Here is a 20,405-nt window from a genome sequence, read left to right on the forward strand (position 1 = left end):
AAGTGTTCCTGCCTGCAGCACATCACCTACCTGTTTACCCACCTGCATCACATCCACCTACCAGTCTTCCTGCTTGACTCACATCCACCTACCTGTCTACCCACCTGCATCACATCCACCTGTCCATCTGTGTCACATCCACCTTCCTGTTTACCCACCTGTGTCATATCCACCTACTCATCTGCCCACCTGTTTCACATCCAATACTTGTCTGTGTGTATCCATCTACCTATCTGAGAATGCATAATATGCCATATCCTTTGTGAGATGGTTATGCCGCTCCCATTGATAAAAACACCTAACAGTGGTTGGCCACACACCTTCAGTGGGCCCCTGCAGCTACATTTCCCTGGTGGGCCCTTAATGCTCAAGTCTGACACTGGTTAGGATTAAGGTTAGGTTCAGGGTTAGGTACTTGACAGAATGTTAGACTTCAGAGGGTTAGACTTGGCAGAGGGTTAGGCACTAGGGGCAGGGTTAGGGTTAGGCGCTTGGGGGAGGATTAGGGTTGAAATAATGAAAAAAAATGTGTCATCCTTTTCTGTGTTGTCCTTTTGACTATGGCAATCTTTTGATTCTGTTGACCTAAGTCCATGGCGACCATTTACCTGTCAACCTTTCACTTTCTACTTTCTGGTGTCTTTCTATTGATTGTCCGTCTAGTTATTGTCTATCAATCCACACCAGGTCTGAGGCTGGATTCTGGGCTCTGGCTGGCGGCGCTCCTCGCTACATGCAGCTATTCACTGTACAGCTCTATTAGTGTCAGTGAAGGTTAGATGCATGGGGATGAGACCTCACTCATGTACTTAGGGATGAGACATTATTACGTCTCATCCACATGAGTCTGACAGTGTCACAGTGTCTCTACTAGAGAGCCGTACAGTGAGTACTGTAAGTAAAACGGATCAGGTGAGCTGGATACAGCTGTGATATATAGTGTGTGAGCACTACATGGATGCAGGCTCAGGCTACCAGCACCATTACGGGCTAGGGGGCAGGGTGCAGGCAGCTGCTGCGCCGCTAGTAATTCCGTCCCTGTTTGCACATCTATCCATGTCGAGCTCATTACATTCCATCTTTCTTAGAGCAACCATGGCTTCATAAATATAATAGTCACTCAAGTAGAAATGGTACCTGTAAATGAATCACGATCGCGCGCGGGGGGAGATTAGCAGCAGCCGGTCTGCGCATGCGCAGCAGCTTGCCACTGTATTTTTTCTGAAAAATACAGTGATATGGCTGCGGAGGGGATTCGCAGGGACAGGGCTTTATCAAAAGCTCTGTCTCTGCAAGGCATTTTTAATAAATCCCTGTGATATTGTCTGAATTCGCAATGCAAATTCAGTCGGTAATATCACACTACAATCTGCATTATAATGCGGATTGTAGTAAATAGGGCCCTAAGGGTGGTATGGGATATGTACAAACCAAAACACACCTGCTTTGTTTATTGGGCAGAATTGATTTTAACAACACATGATCTACCAATCTAGCCAAATCCATTTTGGTCAATAGGGCACCTGTATGCTTGAGCTTGTCAAATCTGTTATCCAAAGCAAGTAGACATTTAAAAGGACCAACTGTCTGTTTAAATGCAGACAAGACTACTTCAGCTGAAGGCAAAAAGATACTGCAACACCACAAAGACTTGCCTGCAACTGGAAGCATGTCAGAGACTGAAACAATAAATACAGATGACCACTCAAGGAACAATAGTTCCATGAGGAGCAACAAAGGAAAACCTCCCAGAAGTTATAGTGAGGAATTAGCAGGTTTTGTTTGCTGTGAATCAATCAGCTTCTGTCATTTTGCAAGCATAGGTTCTGAGCCCTGGTCATTGCTGCTATCCATCTGCTAATAGTACATGTACTTATAACGTTTTTAAAATATATAGTTTAAACTTCATGTAACATATCAGCAACAATAATAATCATTTAAATATTTTGAAAAGTAATTAAAGCAAATCAGTGAAGGACTATTACCTTCAATGTACCTCGAGTCTGAAAATACCATAATCAGGTGACTCTTATAACCATTGGTGATGCAAATTTGCTATAACTTACAAACATTTAAAGCCTTAAAATGAGGACTTTATGCCAAGACTGGTTATGGCTATTAATGATACTGCTGAAACAGTGCACAAGCATGTTTTACCATTTCTACTTTCAAATTTCCCTCTCTAATGATTATCTGCACTCATGGAAAATAAGAAATGCCAATCACCAAGACTGATCAATGCACCATCATGCAATTTTCATTTTCAACAATGTAATCAGTTATTTAGATGTGACACATGACACTGATGTAAGAGATGATATTTAAAACTTTTAATATGTCTTACCTGTGTCAGTTATTGAAAAGGGTCAGGCGTTTTATTCTGCTGCTTCCCCTCCCTTTTGTATGTTTAGTGTCCTGTGAGGATAGTGTTTCAGAAGGGGCCTTGAGGGGGATCAAATTTGCAGGGTTTTCTCATTACAGAATTCACTAATAACCCGAACCTTAGGCTATCCTTTTCTAAAACTGCATTTAAGAAATCTCTTAACTCAAAACATCTATTTCCGCAGTGACGTACAGGCAAAATATACAGGTAACGATGCAAACAGACATATCTAATGTACAGGAACTCTAATCTAATATGACAATGTAACAAAACAAAGCAAGAACAGACAAACAAGGTATGACGTGGATGGGGCGACGGTTGGGAGACTCACTATTTCCACACAAGCGTGGGACGGGGAGTGGAAGGTAGTGCAGTACTCGATGAAACTGTACAAAATGAAGGGCGAGCACACAGTGGGCCTGATTCAAGGGTGCACACGATTAAGCAGTGTTAGGAGACAGGAGTTAGGAGTTAGGAGAGCTATTTACTAAGCAGTGTTAGGAGACAGAGTGAAAAGTGATAAGGTGCCAGCCAATCAGCTCCCAACTGTCATTTTTCAAACACAGCCTGTGAGATGGCAGTTAGGAGCTGATTGGCTGGCACCTTATCACTTTTCACTCTGTCTCCTAACACTGCTTAGTAAATAGACCCTTGAGCCTTTTGCAGCAACACAACCGTGACATTATGCTAATGACGTGGCTGATTGACTTTGTACAGAGATGCCTCCGGCTGCAGCACTAATCCACCACTGTGCGCATTAGGATGCACCATCGACTGTACCATCGAACATTGAACCAGACGCAGATTATCCATCTAAACATGGCCGCCGGTGTCAGCGCAACTGCAGCAAAAGATGCATATGCTGACCACAACACGCCCGCATCTGGCTAGCCATTCCCCTATTACCACCCAGAAACACCCACTGAAATTGTGTCCAAAGTAGTTCTGTGGCTCCCAGCGGTAACCAGGGCCGGCCCGCTCGTTATGCCGACTACACAGCTGTGTAGGGCGCCGGCCAGCAGAGGGCACTTGGATTAGTCACCAGGCCACAGCTCAATAGCGCGGCCGCACTCCTTCCCGTCCCCTCCCGTTGCCACACTCCTTCCCGCAATACTCCCCCCTCCCCGGGTGCCGCAGGGAGGTCCATTTGCCGGGCACCCTCTGTGATTCTACCAGCGGGCGCCCGGCTCCTCACAGCGGCAGCTGGAGATCACTCCTGAGCTCCGGCTTCCGGCTCCCCCCACAGGCACTATGGGAGACACGTCATGACATCTCTCCCATAGTAATGAGGAGCGGCGGACGGCAGAGGACGCAGAATCGGGGCTCTTGAGGTAAGTATTGTGTTTTTATTTGTGTGTACAGTATGTGCGGCACTCTTACATAGGGCATTAATACTGGGGGCACATTTAAAGGGGGCATTACTACTGGGGGCACATTTACAGGGGACATTACTACTGGGGGCACATTTACAGTGGGCATTACTACTGGGGGCACTCTTACATAGGGCATTACTACTGGGGGCACATTTACAGGGGGCATTACTACTGGGGGCACATTTACAGGGGGCATTACTACTGGGGGCACTCTTACATAGGGCAATACTACTGGGGCACTCTTACATAAGGCATTACTATTGGGGGTACTTTTACAGGGGCATTACTACTGGGGGCACATTTACAGGGGGCATTACTACTGTGGGCACTTTTACATGGGCACTACTACTGGGGGCATTATAACAGGGGCATTACTACTGGGGGCACATTTACAGGGGCATTACTACTGGGGGCATTATAACAGGGGCATTACTGCTGGGGGCACATTTACAGGGGGCATTACTACTGGGGGCACTTTTACATAGGGCATTACTACTGGGGGTACTCTTACATAGGGCATTACTACTGGGGGTACTTTTACAGGGGCATTACTACTGGGGGATCTCTTACATAGGGCATTACTACTGGGGGTACTTTTACAGGGGCATTACTACTGGGGGCATTATAACAGGGGCATTACTGCTGGGGGCACATTTACAGGGGGCATTACTACTGGGGGCACTTTTACATAGGGCATTACTACTGGGGGTACTCTTACATAGGGCATTACTACTGGGGGTACTTTTACAGGGGCATTACTACTGGGGGCACATTTACAGGGGGCATTACTACTGTGAGCACTTTTACATGGGCACTACTACTGGGGGCATTATAACGGGCATTACTACTGGGGGCACATTTACAGGGGGCATTACTACTGGGGCACTTACATGGGCACTTCTACTGGGGGCATTATTACAGGGGCACTACTACTGGGGGCTAACTACTTGGTGCATTATTAAATGGACATTACTACTGGGGGTGCTTTTACAGGGGGCATTATTACTGGGGACATGTTTACAGGGGCCTTACTATTGGCTGCAGTACTACTGGGGGCATTATTGCAGGGGCATTTCTAATGGGGGAACTGTTACATGTGGCTTTACTATTGGGGACACTACTACAGGGGGCACATTTACAGGGAGCATTACGTTTGGGGGCACTATTACAGGGGCACTACCACTGGGGCATTACTGCTGGGGCCACTACTAATGGGGGCATTGCAGAAGGGACACCACTACTGGGGGCACTGCATAAGGGGTACCACTGCTGTGGGCATTATGTGTAAGTGACACTATAGCTGTAGGCATTGTACAAGGGACAGTACTACTGTGGGCATTGTATTAGGGACACTACTACTGTGGGCATTGTGTATAAGGGGCACTAATATTGGCACTGTGTATAAGGGGCACTACTCTGTGGTGTAGTTTGAATTGGGGATACTATTGTGACCACACCCCTTTGTTTTGAGACCTCGCCTTTAGCATACCTCCTAACCACCCCGATTATGGCGAGAAAGTGTCCCAGATGGGGGGGGATGGTGAATAGATGCCATGCACAAGCATGCGGCATCTATTGACTGGAGAAAGGGACAGAGCATGCCCAGCAGCTCCAAGAGCACTGGGCATGTACCCAGCATGACTGGAATTACAGGGCTGCTTTCATGATTATGGCTTTTCCCATTATACCACACTCCTTTCCTTTGTCGGGTGCACGCACCTTCGACACATGCAAATTCTGCCTGGGGGCGACAAAATGTATCTTCGCTTACCAAAAATATTAGGCTCGGGCCGGCCCTGGCGGTAACCATAGGAACACATGCACAGTGCAGACTCAAAACATCGCCCTCTTGCGCTTCAGTTTAATTTGTTTCAAATACTTTTATACACTTATGCCATACCCTGGTGTGTCTGACTTACCTCAAATACAATTTCTAGGCACATTTTTTCAAATTCATTTTCTGCTCTACAATAGATCAAATAAGAGCACAAATATATACCTTACTGTATAGTGTAAACATTCACCTCTAGCTTTCACTGTTAGTCAGCTACAGGTGCATAAAGCAGGACTCACAGATAGCTAACTTGTTCCCAGCAATATCATTAAAGCACTGACCACATGCCTTGTAATGTGCCCAGAGGCGAAGAGAGCACCGCTGGGCCCCAGTAAAGAAGGGTGTGTGTGGCCTAATCACGGGAGGCGTGGCCACGTCCACTAACTCACTGGGATTAAATATCTACTGTGCCAAGTGGATTGTCCCTTAATTCTAGTGTATGTTTCAGTAAAGTCATCACCAGTTATTATAATTTGAGTTAGACAGGGGTTTCCCAAGTCAGCCCTTGGTAGGAGCTACTGTAGTCACAGCAGATGATCTTGTTTAAAGTTGCAATATATTTTGACACCACTAGATGGCACTTATATATGAATATGTGTTTTTAATGGTTAATATGATGAAGTTACAAAAGATGATGTGAGATGCCTGATCAGTTTTATGAAATGTGAGTTTCCCATTGTGAGTCCGATTTATTTCTGTGCCACTACAGTATTACACTATTGCTTTTTTGCCTTGTTCTTTTTCTTTTTGGAGTGGTAAAGAAACCTGGTGAAAGGAGAGGTGACAATAACAGAGAGAAGACTAGACCGTGACCTTGGGTGCAACGCAATTTTCCTGAACTACTCCATTTATTGATTGTCGACAGTGCCTTAGTGAGACTATATTTTTATTCTTCTATTTACATTTGGGAAACAGTAAGGAGCTCCCTGAGTCTATCACAGGTTGCAGTTTCACTTACGCAGATTAATGACAAACTTTTCTTTCATTTTGTACCTACTGCGGGCAAGATGCACCAATGCATATTTTGTGAGCAAACTTCCAAAAATTAAGTTTTTTGGAGGTTTGGCCGCTTACCACATATACACCAAGCTCTTTAATGCGATACATTCTGGAGCTTTTATGCGATGAGCAACGCCATCTTTCGATTGCATTACTCAATAGAATAGAGACTTTTATTCGCACTTCCCTCTGAGAGGCACCGTCTATGGCATGTGCATCACTTTACACATGCGCAGAAGGACTCCTGGGTCCTAATCCCGGAAATTCTTCTATCGCAGAGGACAGCTCTTACCTGGAGAGCTGTCCTTTCTGATTGGTGGGATGCATCCCATTCAAAATGCGATGCATCATGCATGCCAGATGTGGCCATGACCCTGTCAGCTGCACCCCAAAATAATTACATTGGGAAAAAACATTTTTTAGGTGTCAAAAAAATATTTCAAGTCTTTTATAATTAAATTTAAATCATATTTCAAGAGTGCATGTTTTGAAGAGGCAGCATATCTTACTGCTCTTACCGGGTGTGATTGTACCTATATCAGCTGCTCCCCAAAATTAATAAGTGCAAAAAACATCTTAAGTCTTTTAATAAAACGTGCATGGTAAAGTAACAGTCCCTCATTTCCCTGTCATACGTTCATTTGGTGTGGTGGCAGTTACGTTCATCTACATTACAGTAGTTTACTCCTCTCGAGCAACCGAGTACTAGTGTTGGCTGTCATTGCTCTTCTTTAACATCTACTTCTAAAGAATGTCAATGGGTAAGTAGAAGGTGTAAGAAAAGGACACTCCAAATCTAAACAATGTTTGACAATTTAAAAAAATCTATCACCTCTAACTATGAAGGGCAATGTTACTGCCTAAAAATGCAAAATTTCCAACATTCCATACACCACTCACAGTAGCAAGGAAAGGCTCAGATCATGGCCTATTTGTGAGCTGTGGTCCTGTTACTGCTCTTCCATGCACTAAAATGCCTATTGCAAAAGCCAGGGCTAAACAGCAACTTCTGTAACCTTGCATGCACCACATTCTCACTCTATAGTATAGATGCGTCACCTTTAAAACAGGCATATCAGTGCACAAAAAGAACAGTGAGGCTGAAGAAGCAACTGTGTGTTCACAAACTTCACAAAACCCTTAAGTCGAGTCTAAAGGTGTCCACATGTGCTATATGTGAGAATTAAATTCTGACTCTGAAATCATAGAGAAGCCTCCGTCCAGTGCCGCAACTAGGGGTATGCGAGTGGTGCCAATGCACAGAGATGCAAAAAAGGTCACCTTGCCTGGCAGCTCACTCGCACCAGACATGTAGCGCCATGTGGTGTATTGAGGCTAGATGTATGAGGACACATCTGTATTTTATCAGAACAGCAATTCCTCACTTGTACCGGGACGTAAAACAAAAACTTATGCTTTGCCTAGAAATTGCCATTGTACTGACTGTCCACTTAACTACAGATATGTGGACAAGTGGTATACAAAAGATTACATGACTGTGAAAGCCCACTTGGTGGGTGTATTGCTTCAGCAGCAGCAGAATACACAATGCCAGCTCATTCACAGGCAGGCTACTCTCTTTACCACTGGCTTCACCAATACCTCTTTCACACTGCCGAAATAACCAGGGTTATTACCAGGTCGACCTGGGTCACAGCTCAGTACAAAAGGGTCCCTTAAAAAATAACCCAGGTCAAGTGACCTAGGAATCCAACCATGGTAGCGACCAGGGTTGGACACGGGAATGACCTGGGTCACATTGCAGTGTAAATGGACTGACCTGGGTTATCTGACCCGAGTCATGCCTAAACTGAGCTGATTGGCAGCCGTGGAGCAGTCACCACCCACTTTATACAATTTCACAAATATAGCAGAGCAGACCTGGGTTTGGTATGAATGGGGCCTACCCGAGAATAACCCGGGTCGAAGGTGCAATGTAAACAGGGTCTGACCTGGGTCTCTTCCGGGACTGATCTGTGTTCAAAATCCTGAGTTGGATCTGGGATTCTGGCATGGAAGGGGTATATGAGGCATACCAGTGTCAATCTGTTGAAAACAATTAGGGATGTCAGCAAAATATTTTACCCCGCTTAAACTCTCTTAGGCTTTGTCACTTTTAGTAACATTGTACTAACAATACAACTGAGTGAATGTTTTGTACACACAATAAACATGGTAATTCAGAAACTTGTAAAAAATACAGGTACGTGCAGGAGATGCTGGTTGTGGCCTGTAAAATTTCTGAGCATTTTCAGCATTCAGCAACTGCATGTAGAATGTTGCCGAAGCTGCAAGAACAGTTCAATTTGCCATGCCACCAACGGAAGCAATAGGTAGTAACCAGGTGGAATTCCACCCTTTAATTGCTTCAGCGACTGGAAGACATCCAAATGTTTACATGAAGCCAAGACATAGGGAGAGGGAAATATGTTACCTTACTGCAGCACAGTGAAGAATGCTCTCGGTTTTATGAAAGTTACTGAAGCCAATTGAAATTGTAACCAATAAGTGAGTGACACTGCCAGGTTATACTTTTAAATAAACTACTGGAAAAGCAGCTGGAGAAACTGAAGGAGGAGATGAAAAAAAGTGATTCTGCTAAGCATGTTGGACCTGTACTGTAGATCAAGGTCTTTGTTTGTTTCACTAATACTACATATTTTGGAACATTTTGCAATTGGATCACTACTGTACATTTTGAAATCCAATTTTGATCCTAGATTTAAGTCATATGTAATGTCTTTCTTTCCAGCTGACACACATCTTAAGAGATGTATAGAGATCCTTGCAAGTAAGTTGTTGTGGCACATGACACAATGTCTCCTGCTTCAGTTTCTTCTGCAAATACTGCTACCAGGAAAAAACTGACATGTTCCTAGAGACCCACTGGGGGTGATGATGAGTCAACTCAGCACACCAGAGTGAAACATTATGACATCTGGTCAGGCTTAAAAGAATTTCCCACATATATTGACACCTCTACCATAACTCAGTCTTGATAACTCAAACTTGATACATAGATAAAAAGGCTTTGTACTCAGCACTACACCTGTGTGGTGTTTGATGTAATCCAAATAAATACACTGAACTATTATGTGTGTGGTTAATGTAGACTAATTTATTAATTTGGAGACACAGTACTCCTGATTAAATATTGTAATGAGGAGTGTTAACTCCATTTAATGGAATAGAACTGAGTTGCTTGGGAGGTATTGTATCCACGTATCCCTAATACACCTCTGGTGTGACAACTGACTGCCTGCTAGGATGTTAGATGACCCTTTTAGGGGGTCTCTGTCCAAATGCTTGTGTGTGCGTACATCTGCTTATGGAAGTGGAAGTGCATGGGTCCAATGTTGCACTTGTAAGCATGAGCAGTAGTGATGTTCTGCTCTGCTTGCTTACTGGTAGGTGTTCTTAGTCTGGCTTTTGGCAGTCCAATGCTGAATGTAAGTGGTGTTCACTTCACCCCTATGAGCATCTTTGCTGATGACTCGATTGGTGGTCAGGAGGTTCCTCTATGGACCTGTGGGGTGCTCATATCTCTGCTGGCCAGTGCGATGCTGGAGAGAGAGTGGTTTTGTAGTAGTGGTCACTGCAGAGAGTGTGCTGCTGCTGACCAGAGGTGTAATGGAAGTGTCTCTTGTGTTCCAACATGTTTCAGGCAATTGTGGACTTTGTCAATGATGGGGGGATGTTTTATGCTCTCTCTGACCAATAGCGGCTCTATGGGCATGTACTTTTATAATGAGGTAGTCTGCTCAATTCCATTTTTTCATTGAAGGAATTGATCTTTGATTGGTATCTTTGTGAAGATAATGCAAAATTCCCAGTATATGTGTGTTTTATGGCACACTATCTGCTTAGTAAGGCTGTATTCAGATTGGAATGTAGTCACCATACCGCCGGATGATATACCGCCAGACATAATACCGATGGCTAAAGACCGAAAGGCATCTAAATCCCGGTGCCTAACAGAATCCAGACGCCGAAAGCCAGACTAGTTATTATCCCGATCGTAGTTTAGCAGGGAATGCTAGCACTTAGCCACGGAGGGGGGGGTTAGGTTTACGCACCACAGGGGGGTCTTAGGGTTAGTCACCACCCCCGGAGTCTTTGCTTAGGCACCAACCCGGGAGTCTTAGGGTTAGATGCCACCCCAAGAGTCTTAGGGTTAGGCACCATCCCGGGGGTCTTAGGGTTAGGCACCACTAAGGGTTAGGATATCGAGAGGAGTGGGTTAGGGTACTTACGAACCCCATTCGGAATTTTAACTCTTCTGTCTTTCACTGTCGGTATTTGGTCCGCCGGGATTTGATCCGTCGGCATGCCATACCACACCCATTCAGATTAAATGTCCAGTCAAATCTGGTGCTGTTTTGTCTTATTAGATCAGATTTGAGTCTCCATGCAATTTTCCGAACTGTGCTCTTGTACAATGAATGTGAACAGTGATGGCAACAGTTTGAATACATGTAAACTATTATAGAAAATGAAGAAGTCAGCGGTTCATCTCAGCCCAGCCGAATTTATGTAAATACTAATAGGTGCCCTCTGGTAATAATATTCTCTTTTATATTCCCCTTAATTGATTAATTAATTAATTTTCTCAACATCCAATCACCTGTATTGGCCTGAGGCCTGTGATTTGCTGGTTGCAGAAGTTTATTAATTAACTAATTCATGTATTATTTTTTCTATTAGGCTGTTACTTTGGCTTTTAGGGTCATATAGTTTATTAATCTGCCTTTCTGTCTACCACTTCTGTGTCACTATGTTTCATAGATGTGCTATATATTTTTAAACTGCCATGTGTTTGTGCCGATGCTCCATTACTTAGTTTAACCAGACAGCCCCTTGCAGCCTTTAGCCAATATTGGTGAAAACAATATTGTGAGCTGTGAGGTGGTCAAAATTGCATGAAAATGACTCAAAATGAATGTTATTGATAAAACAGTTTATTAATTTTAGTTGTTTTTATCAATTTTTAAAGAAACAATTGAGGGTGGTTTTGCAAAAACCAAAACATGACAATGATTTAGAACCAAAACCAATACACTGGTATCTGCAAACATCTCTAGTAGTAAGTAAGGTGTAATAGGGACTATGGTATGGTGCTAGTGACTATGACAAAGGTCAGGGAGTTATTTGAAAGCAAGCAGCACATACAAGTTTCTGAAGAAATAAGTGGGAAACTGAACATTCTACTGGACATGCTACAGAAAAAAATTTGTGAAATATATGAGACAATGGAAACAGGCAGAAAAGGGGTGTATTAAGAGAGGAGAGGGCCCGTGTGCATTCCCCGTCCGGGCCCCCCTCCTCTCTCCTCTGCGGCCGGCAGCGCACTGGCCAGAACAGTAGTCTACTGCGCATGCACAAGTCACTGGGAAAATGGCACTGCCGCTATTTTCTTGGCAATTTCCCCAATGCACATGCACAAAAGGCTGGAAAACTATTATATTATATTATTATAGATATGCCCCTGAGGCAGAACTTGGGAAAGATGAGGTGAAGAGTGGAGCACCAAGGCAAAAGACTGCAATATAAGATTTTGCAACATTGTAAAGACATTTAATTGATTGATGGAGGAAAATGACAGGAGAGGAATTCCATGAGACAAGCAACTGCTTGGAAGATATTACTATCCTGAGAACACTGAGTATTGGGGGCTGTGCTTGTCCCTGGTGACATGATTGTGAATAATGGGAATGGATCTTGTCTAATGAAGCTGGGCTGTGTTATACCAGAATTTAGGAAAACTGAGAAGGAGGCAAGAAGGAGAGACAAGTATATAAAAGCACTGGACACACTAGATCCCATGACAGTGCCTTATTTCCCAACAACTGCACACCTCACGCCTGATATCTGAACCCCATCACAAAGCCACAGCTATATCACTCCACAAGTGTAAACAATAACATCTCTCACTGGGATACTGCTCACAGAAAAGTAGCACAACACTGCCTCACTGACAGTAATATACATTTCTGACAGAAAAATGTCAAGAAATGTCAAAATTACTACATAACTCAAAGGATCTGATATCAATCATCACCACGAAACTTGAACCTGAGCAGCCACTTCAGAATCTAGCAGAGCAAACTGTGAGTAGACATGCCAGCCTTGACCCTAAAGAAGCATTAAGCACATCCTGTCAGTACAATTCACTCTTCAACACATGCTTTCTTTCCAAAATGAGCCACAGTGACAGTAGTCATTAATGTTCAACTGTTTTATTCACTTACACTGTTATCCAGTTAAATGTTAATTCATTAAAATAATTAAAATGAATCATCTTATGTTGAACTATTTCCTCCTTCTATTCTGTATCTGTTTCCATCTACATCATTTCCACGTAGAATTATTTTGTCACAACAAAAAAGCCACAAGAGAGATATACAACTCTTAGGTGCGTGGTCATGCTCTGACTTACGCACGCTATGGTGGTTGAATGTATCCGTAGATATATAGATATATAGATATATATATATATATATATATTTTTTTTTTTCACTGTATACACTGTATATTCATAATATATATATTTATAAATATATATATAGTCCTGCGCTTATGCACACACTTTCTTCTCTCATCACAGAGGTGCTCTTCAATTGGAATACCAAACTTCAGTATTCCCATCAATATGTCCCAAAATGAAAGCACAACTCCTTAGTTCCAATGTCTCTTTTGTTGTTTCTTTTAATATTCACCACCCAGTAACAAAAACACCATTGCTGTATATATTTTGGAGGGAAAAATCCAAACTCGGCGTGCAAACTCAAACCTATCCGAGCCTGCACATCCCTAATATATAGACATATCGCTAATTCATCATAGGGCATATGCATACAGTATGCAGTATTAATAATAATAATACATCTGTTACTGTGCATATACCTGCATGCAACCCTGCTCCTGTTCCTGTCGGTTAAGAAATGTCAACCTTGGTTAAGTTATTCATTGTGTGTACTGACCTCCATCACATACTGCTGATAATTATAGCATCATCCATATGTTCTGCCAAGAGAGATAGAGAGGGGAAGGGACAGAGAGACAGAGAGAGAGAGAGAGAGAGAGGGAAAGAGAGAGAGAAACATAGTGATCAGAAACTTAGAAGTGCCAGTATGGAAAATGTAGGCAATTGGAATTTGATAGTATTACAATGAAAGCAGTAGAAGTGCACGTGTATGTTTGTATATAGGTATGGAACCATCTAGCCCAGTGGTTTCCAAACTGGGTACCCAGGCACCATGGGGTGCCGCGGGGCACTTGCAGGAATGCCATGGGTTGGTGGTTCAGGACCAAAGGTCAATCTGAGAGGCAAAACCAGTGCTAGTAGTGGCCCAATCATAACATGTGTGGACAAACAGTAGTGCAAACCTGTCCACTACCACATAACTATACATAGCTAAGGATGACAGCTAAGTACAATTTACTTAATTTTATTTTATTTTCAGATATTTTCAATAAGAAACTTTTGGCTTAGATGTGTTGCAAAAAAAATGCTGATACTCTAGGGCCCCGTGATTCAAGAAAGTTTGGGAACCACTGCTTTAGTTTATTGTTCATTTCTATTCATTCAATCCATTCTAAAGTATGGCATTGTGCTTTATTAACTTAATTAATTATTTCTCAAGTTAAATACATTTAAAAAACAACACTACAACAAAAGGGTTAATAAATATAAGTGTTTGCACATGAAAGAAAATAAAACATTGATTTTGAATGAGGAAGACCTACACATGTGCCATAAACTGCACCTTAATTTGCTTTCATCTCCAGAATCAACTACAAAGGAGAATATTCTGTCAAATATTTCTTCTTAATAGGCGTGTACAGGAAATGTATTTCTCCAAGAGACTAACGCACTACACTTTACTGTCAGAATATCTTCATGCTTGTTTGTTCACATTTTTTGTTGTTGGCTTTTCTCAAAATGAAGTCTGCCAGATGCTAACACATAATATGCAAGACGTGGCATATTTAAAAATAACATTAGATGTGCTCTATTTATTAGAAACACTTACTTGCTTTATTTTTAGAATTGTTTATTTGATTGAATATGGGCCTTGTTTCAGATTTGTAGGCTATGCCCATGTTGTCGCAAATAGAGCAATTTTATGCCACTGGCCATATTTCTGAGTCGCACTGAGCCGTCATGGTACATTACCTTAGTCACACACTGCGAGTGTTTATTCACAGTGTGTCTGACAGACAGGGAGTGTTTGGGGGAGGCAACTGGGAGTGTCAGCTACAAATGCAGACGTGTCTCCACCGTTTCGGGTGCATGTCAGATCCAGTGTCTGCGATCTCATACACAGGAAACATGGCTCCGGCGTCTCAGTTATGGCGGCCATTCTGAGTGACCATAGACTCATTAAAGAAGTCGATGTTTGCATGATCTGTGTCTGATGCTAAATATGTGTACGCAATTGCGGACTGCTGCGATGGCTCAGATGGGCATCTCACTACAAGCTCCAGCAGCTGTTGCATTATCATATATTCGCATATCCAGATTTGTGAAAATCCCAAACGCGGCAGAATTATAGTACAACTATGAATCAGGCACATAGTTCGTGTCCAAATTGTTTTTTTTTTATTTAAAGGATGTTTGTTTGACCTATACAAGTAATGGGATATGGAATCTAATAACTGTGTGTGTACAGTACAAGGTGATTGCTCACATAAAGGGGTAGATGTACTAAGCCTTAGCTGAGAGTTAAATTGGAGAGAGATAGTACCAACCAATCAGCTCCTAACTTACACTTTACAGACTGTGTTTGAAAAATTACAGGTGCTGATTGGCTGTCATTTTGTCTCTCTCCACTTTATCTCTCTCCTGGATTAGTACATCTACCCCTATGTATTTTATTTATGCACACTGTATTTACATTTCCACAACTTGCAGCTTACAGACTTTTTGTCCATCAATGAAATGCTAATGTCTGTAAAAGTAAAAACCAAATGACCAAAATTCTCTTATATCATAAATTGGACCACTGCTTTCTTAATATGAAACTTCCTGTTTTGTAGCATGCCGAGGTTCAGGTGACTATTAATATTAATATTTGCCCACAGGCTCTGAAAATTAATCTTTCTTATCGCCACATATTGTAGTGATTTGGAATGTTTATTTTGGAGCTATTTATGAAGGGGTAGCATTGGTGAAAAATAGAAAGGAAAGCGATAGCTAACGCTACCACTGTACTTTTGGATTCGGTTCCATCTGTGTAAATGCCCAAGCGTGGCCATTAGACTGCTGATGTGCAAAGCAAAATACATACAATGTACAAAGGGAAGAGCTCCAGCTATCAGAAAGCCTTGCTTTCCCCCATGAAGGAGAGGTTGCTAACACCATCTTCGGAAGCCATTAGCTTACGGCGACAAGCTGTCCCTATAGAGAACTATAGGGATGACTGCTACGAGTGTTGATATTCTAAATGCTGGAGATATCACTTCTATCTATCTTCTACGTTATAATCTAAAATTAGGTTGATACTTAATTTTGCCTTAACCAAGGAGAAGCAGGCATTTAAACATGGTTAAGGACAGAATTATTTCAATAAATAGTGAGATAGTACTATTCATGATGAGCTTCAATTCTAGCAACTATGGTAAAACAGATATCAGTAAAAGAACATCACATCATGTCTGTCTTTTCTTCCAGTGCCATAACTTTGCATTACGAGATTGTTTTGGCTTTGGTTTAGGTATGCATCTTAACGCTCTATAGATAGCTGTGGTCAAGGTCCAATAGTCACAACTCTAAGACAACAGAAATTGATATATGCTATTTTATTTCTATTGGAAAATTTTATCAACTTTTGAGATATATTTTAATAAATAATTTTAAAAAGTTTTTTTTTACCATTACTACCTCACATTGGAATTTTCTCCTATTTTTGCTCCTGAAGGGGAAAGGAAAGTCCCAAACAAGAAGGAAAGGGGTGAAAGATTGCTATACATGCACAAAACAAGAATAATTCATGTAAGTGCTGTACAACAGAGATTTCTTCCAGCAATGTGAGCTGAGATATTGCAGCCGACTTTTAAAGAAACCTTTATGTGCATGTAGAATGAAATTTAATGTGAGTGTCAGCAGGGAGGTGAAAGACGGTCCTTAAACACGAGGGTATCGACAATTTACATTGAGGATACACATATTGTGTTGGACTTGGATATCAGACATACTATCTTGGTGTATTAAATCCAGTTTTAGATTTATTGTATATTAAGCGCCATTTACAAATTGCCCCATTTCTGTTGTCTTAGAGTTTTATGGTGACCCTCAAAGGGATAGTGTTGTGATAGTCTGTTACCTTTATGCGACATTTTGGAAGTTCCCATTTTTCTTTGTTTAATATCCTATAGTCACAACTCTCTGGATAGTGTAATCTTTTATGGAATTAAAAAGCTTGAACTACTGTTAGATCAGCAACTGCTCTATTCATGTCTGCATCATCTCAAACTCTAGCCCATTCAAATGCCTTGTCCTCCAAAGAGAAATCTTGTTTTAGCATTTGTTGGAAAAACAGGCACCAATGTTCCATATTGCCTGCCCTTGTTTTGAAAGGTCCAACTATCCTACTCTACCATCCATATTCAGGTCCATTACAGTGAGTGCAGAAAAACAAAAAATGATATATGACATCAGAAAACAGGATGCAATGCATATGGTAGATAATAAGATCCAGTGACACCACTGAGACATTTTGCTCACCACACAAAGGGCCTGATTCAGAGGTCCACGTAATGTCAATGCCATAAGCAACTGGCCAATATTTTCAGTCTGCGCTGGCATCCTGGTCGCCCTGCGAATGTGTCCCGGTGGCTACCGCGCTAACAGATCGAAATTGCATGCAAAGAGATGCAATTTCAGTGGGCATTTCAAGGAGGTAACAGGCGGGTGGCTAACCAGACGCATGCGTTTTGCAGTCAATGATTGTGTCGCACTGACACTCGTTCAGATGATGAAATTGTACATGCCTTAGGGTAGGTGCAATCTTCAAAGTTGTGACTGATGGTGTAATGATGGTGCCTTGAACTACGTGCGGTGATGGAATGCGCCACTGCCAGTGGGCATCTCAATAGGCTGAGAATCGGTTGTGGCATTTGTATAAAGACGCAGACGCTGTTGTGTAAAAAGATGGGATCGTGGCTGCAACTGCTTCCACCTCTGAATCATTGTCAAAATTGCTACCTTTGCTTTGTGCCTCATTGATGTCAATGACTCATGTGCAATTCATAGACTTCATAGATTGGGTACTTGCTAAGATACAGCTCCACATGTAGAGTGTGCTGTGTTAGAACCTCATACAAAACAATAGATTAAAATAAAAAGCAGAGTATTTTAAATGGAAAGCCGCCACAAACGAGTCTACTCCTGGTTCTGGAAATGTTCTCTTTTTCACAGACCTGTTAAATTTCATCAAGGTTTTTACTGTTAAAGTAAGTAAAATTGTATTAACAGGTATTTTCTCCTGGGAAAAATATTTATCTGTTTTTAATTTTTTTTTTAAATTATGTTCAATTACACAACCACATTTTTACATGTGTTTAATTGTTTCTTATTTGACTTTTATTTGCAGGTGGTGACTATGAGAACTTGGGTATTTTCACTTTTACCTTTGGTGCTGATTCTAGTAATTGAAGTGAGTGGTCAGAGACGTAAACCTCGTCCCACAGTAGTGCGCCCAACTAAGAGGCCAACCCCACCTGCACCAGAACCTGTGGAACCCACGGACCTGCCCCCTCCGTTTCCACCAGGACCTCCATCAGTTTTTCCAGACTGTCCTCGGGAATGCTTCTGCCCTCCAGATTTCCCTTCAACAATTTATTGTGACAGTCGCAATTTGCGCAAAGTGCCAATTCTCCCGACTCGTGCCAGGTATGTTTACCTGCAAAATAACTTCATTGATGATTTGCCAGAGGATGCATTCAAGAATGCCACTGAGGTTCAGTGGATCAATCTCGACAACAACCGCATTAAGAAAGTAGACAAAAAAATCCTGGAGAAGATGGGAAATCTGACCTATTTATATATGGAGAAGAACCAGCTGAAGGAGGTACCATCTTACTTGCCTCCACGGCTAGAGCAACTTCGTCTCAGCCGAAATCAGATCTCCAAAATACCTTCTGGAATTTTCAGTAAAATGGACCACCTGATTTTGCTGGACTTGCATCACAACAAGCTAAGTGATGGGGTCTTTAACAAGAATACATTTAAGGGTCTGAAGAACCTTATTCAGCTAAATTTGGCTCACAATATTCTGCGTAAAATGCCTCCCACTGTGCCAGAGACTGTGAATCAGCTATTTCTCGACAGAAATAATATAGAAGACATTCCCTCTGACTACTTTAAAGATCTGCACAATTTATCTTTCTTAAGGCTCAATTACAACCAATTGTCTGAAAAAGGTCTTCCTAAGAACATCTTCAACATATCCAGCCTCTTGGTCCTTCAACTATCCCATAACAAGTTTACAGTGGTCCCATCCATTAGCCCCAAACTGGAGCACCTCTACCTGAATGACAACATAATTGAAAGTAAGTAGATTGTGTGTCTGTTTTTCACTCTTTGCATATTATTATTATTTTTATTATTATTTTTATTATAATCATCATCATGGATTTGGATGACGCAACATGTTTCCACAGTGGGGAAACCAGGATATACATAAAATAGAGACATAAAATGTAGACAAAATAAATACAACATGAAAATTAAGGCATCTGGGGGCACTGCTCATGGGCTCTCTTCCATTCTAACTGGAAGATGGCACAGCTGAAACAAATGTTAAACATAATTGAGATTACAATATAGTGTGTGGAAATACAATAATTGTCATGAGTGTATATGCTGTTGGTGCACACGCTTTCTAGAAAATTTGAGCTACTGAACAGTCAATCTAAGTATTTTCTAAATTGCATGGTGCTTGTGAGTAATAGGCCATCTCCTTATCAACAGCTAGCAAAATTACTGTAAACATGCAATTGAGAAAGCAGGCAGTATAATTCAGTATCTCCTAGATGTTGCACAGGTGGTGCTAATTATTTCACTTGTGAAACTGAGAAGATCTGTAAAACTGTGTGTGGTATTTATGAAGTCGACGTGCATCAGGTCGATATGAGAATGTTGACATGCTTAGCACATACCTGGTTCCGGCAGCTGTCTCTTCTTCCGGGTCCACAGTGGTCACATGTGCAGCATTTCCGGCACAGACATCTGACGAGCGGCAGTTCTGGTAAGTATTACTCCCCTACCCCTAATCCCTACTCCTACCCATCACCCTAGTGCCTAACTGTAACCTCCCCATAGTGCATAATCATAACTTTCCCCCAGAGCCTAACCATAACCCACTCAGCAGCAACTAACCCCTAACCATCGGCATTCTGAGAAAGTCAACATTTCACATGGTGACATTTCAGATGTTGATATTGTGAGCATGTTGACAATGTGAGGATGTCGACATGGTGCCTGTCAACCATGTGACCTGATCCCCTGTAAAACATGCCAGTTATGTTTCTCTGAGGACCAATTTTGTCGTAGGGTATCATAGCATAGAGTTCTTCTTAGCTCTGCATAAAACAGCTGCTAATTTAGAAATGCAACAAAGATTTGTGTACTAAATGAGGATCCAAATTCTTAATTAAATGTGAGGAGAGGTAAGCACATAGGGTTTTTTTATGTAATCAATCCTTTGTTAGGTAAGAGTTAATTTGTTAGGTTAGGATCACCAGTTTTAAGGTCAGTCTCAGTTAGCCAATAGGGTTTTAGTGGGAGGGTATAGATTCATTTAAATGAACTGGC

At 41.9% G+C, this 20,405-nt stretch overlaps 1 pseudogene; it reads left to right on the forward strand.

Annotated features, from left to right (window-relative positions):
- LOC148443157 (prolargin pseudogene) overlaps positions 1-19,149 on the forward strand; it is an 83,123-nt pseudogene extending 63,974 nt beyond the window's left edge.
- The last annotated feature ends 1,256 nt before the right edge of the window (positions 19,150-20,405 follow it).

Source organism: Taudactylus pleione, unplaced genomic scaffold (genome assembly GCF_031769625.1).
Source record: "Taudactylus pleione unplaced genomic scaffold, aTauple2 ptg001328l, whole genome shotgun sequence".
Lineage (NCBI taxonomy): Eukaryota > Metazoa > Chordata > Amphibia > Anura > Myobatrachidae > Taudactylus > Taudactylus pleione.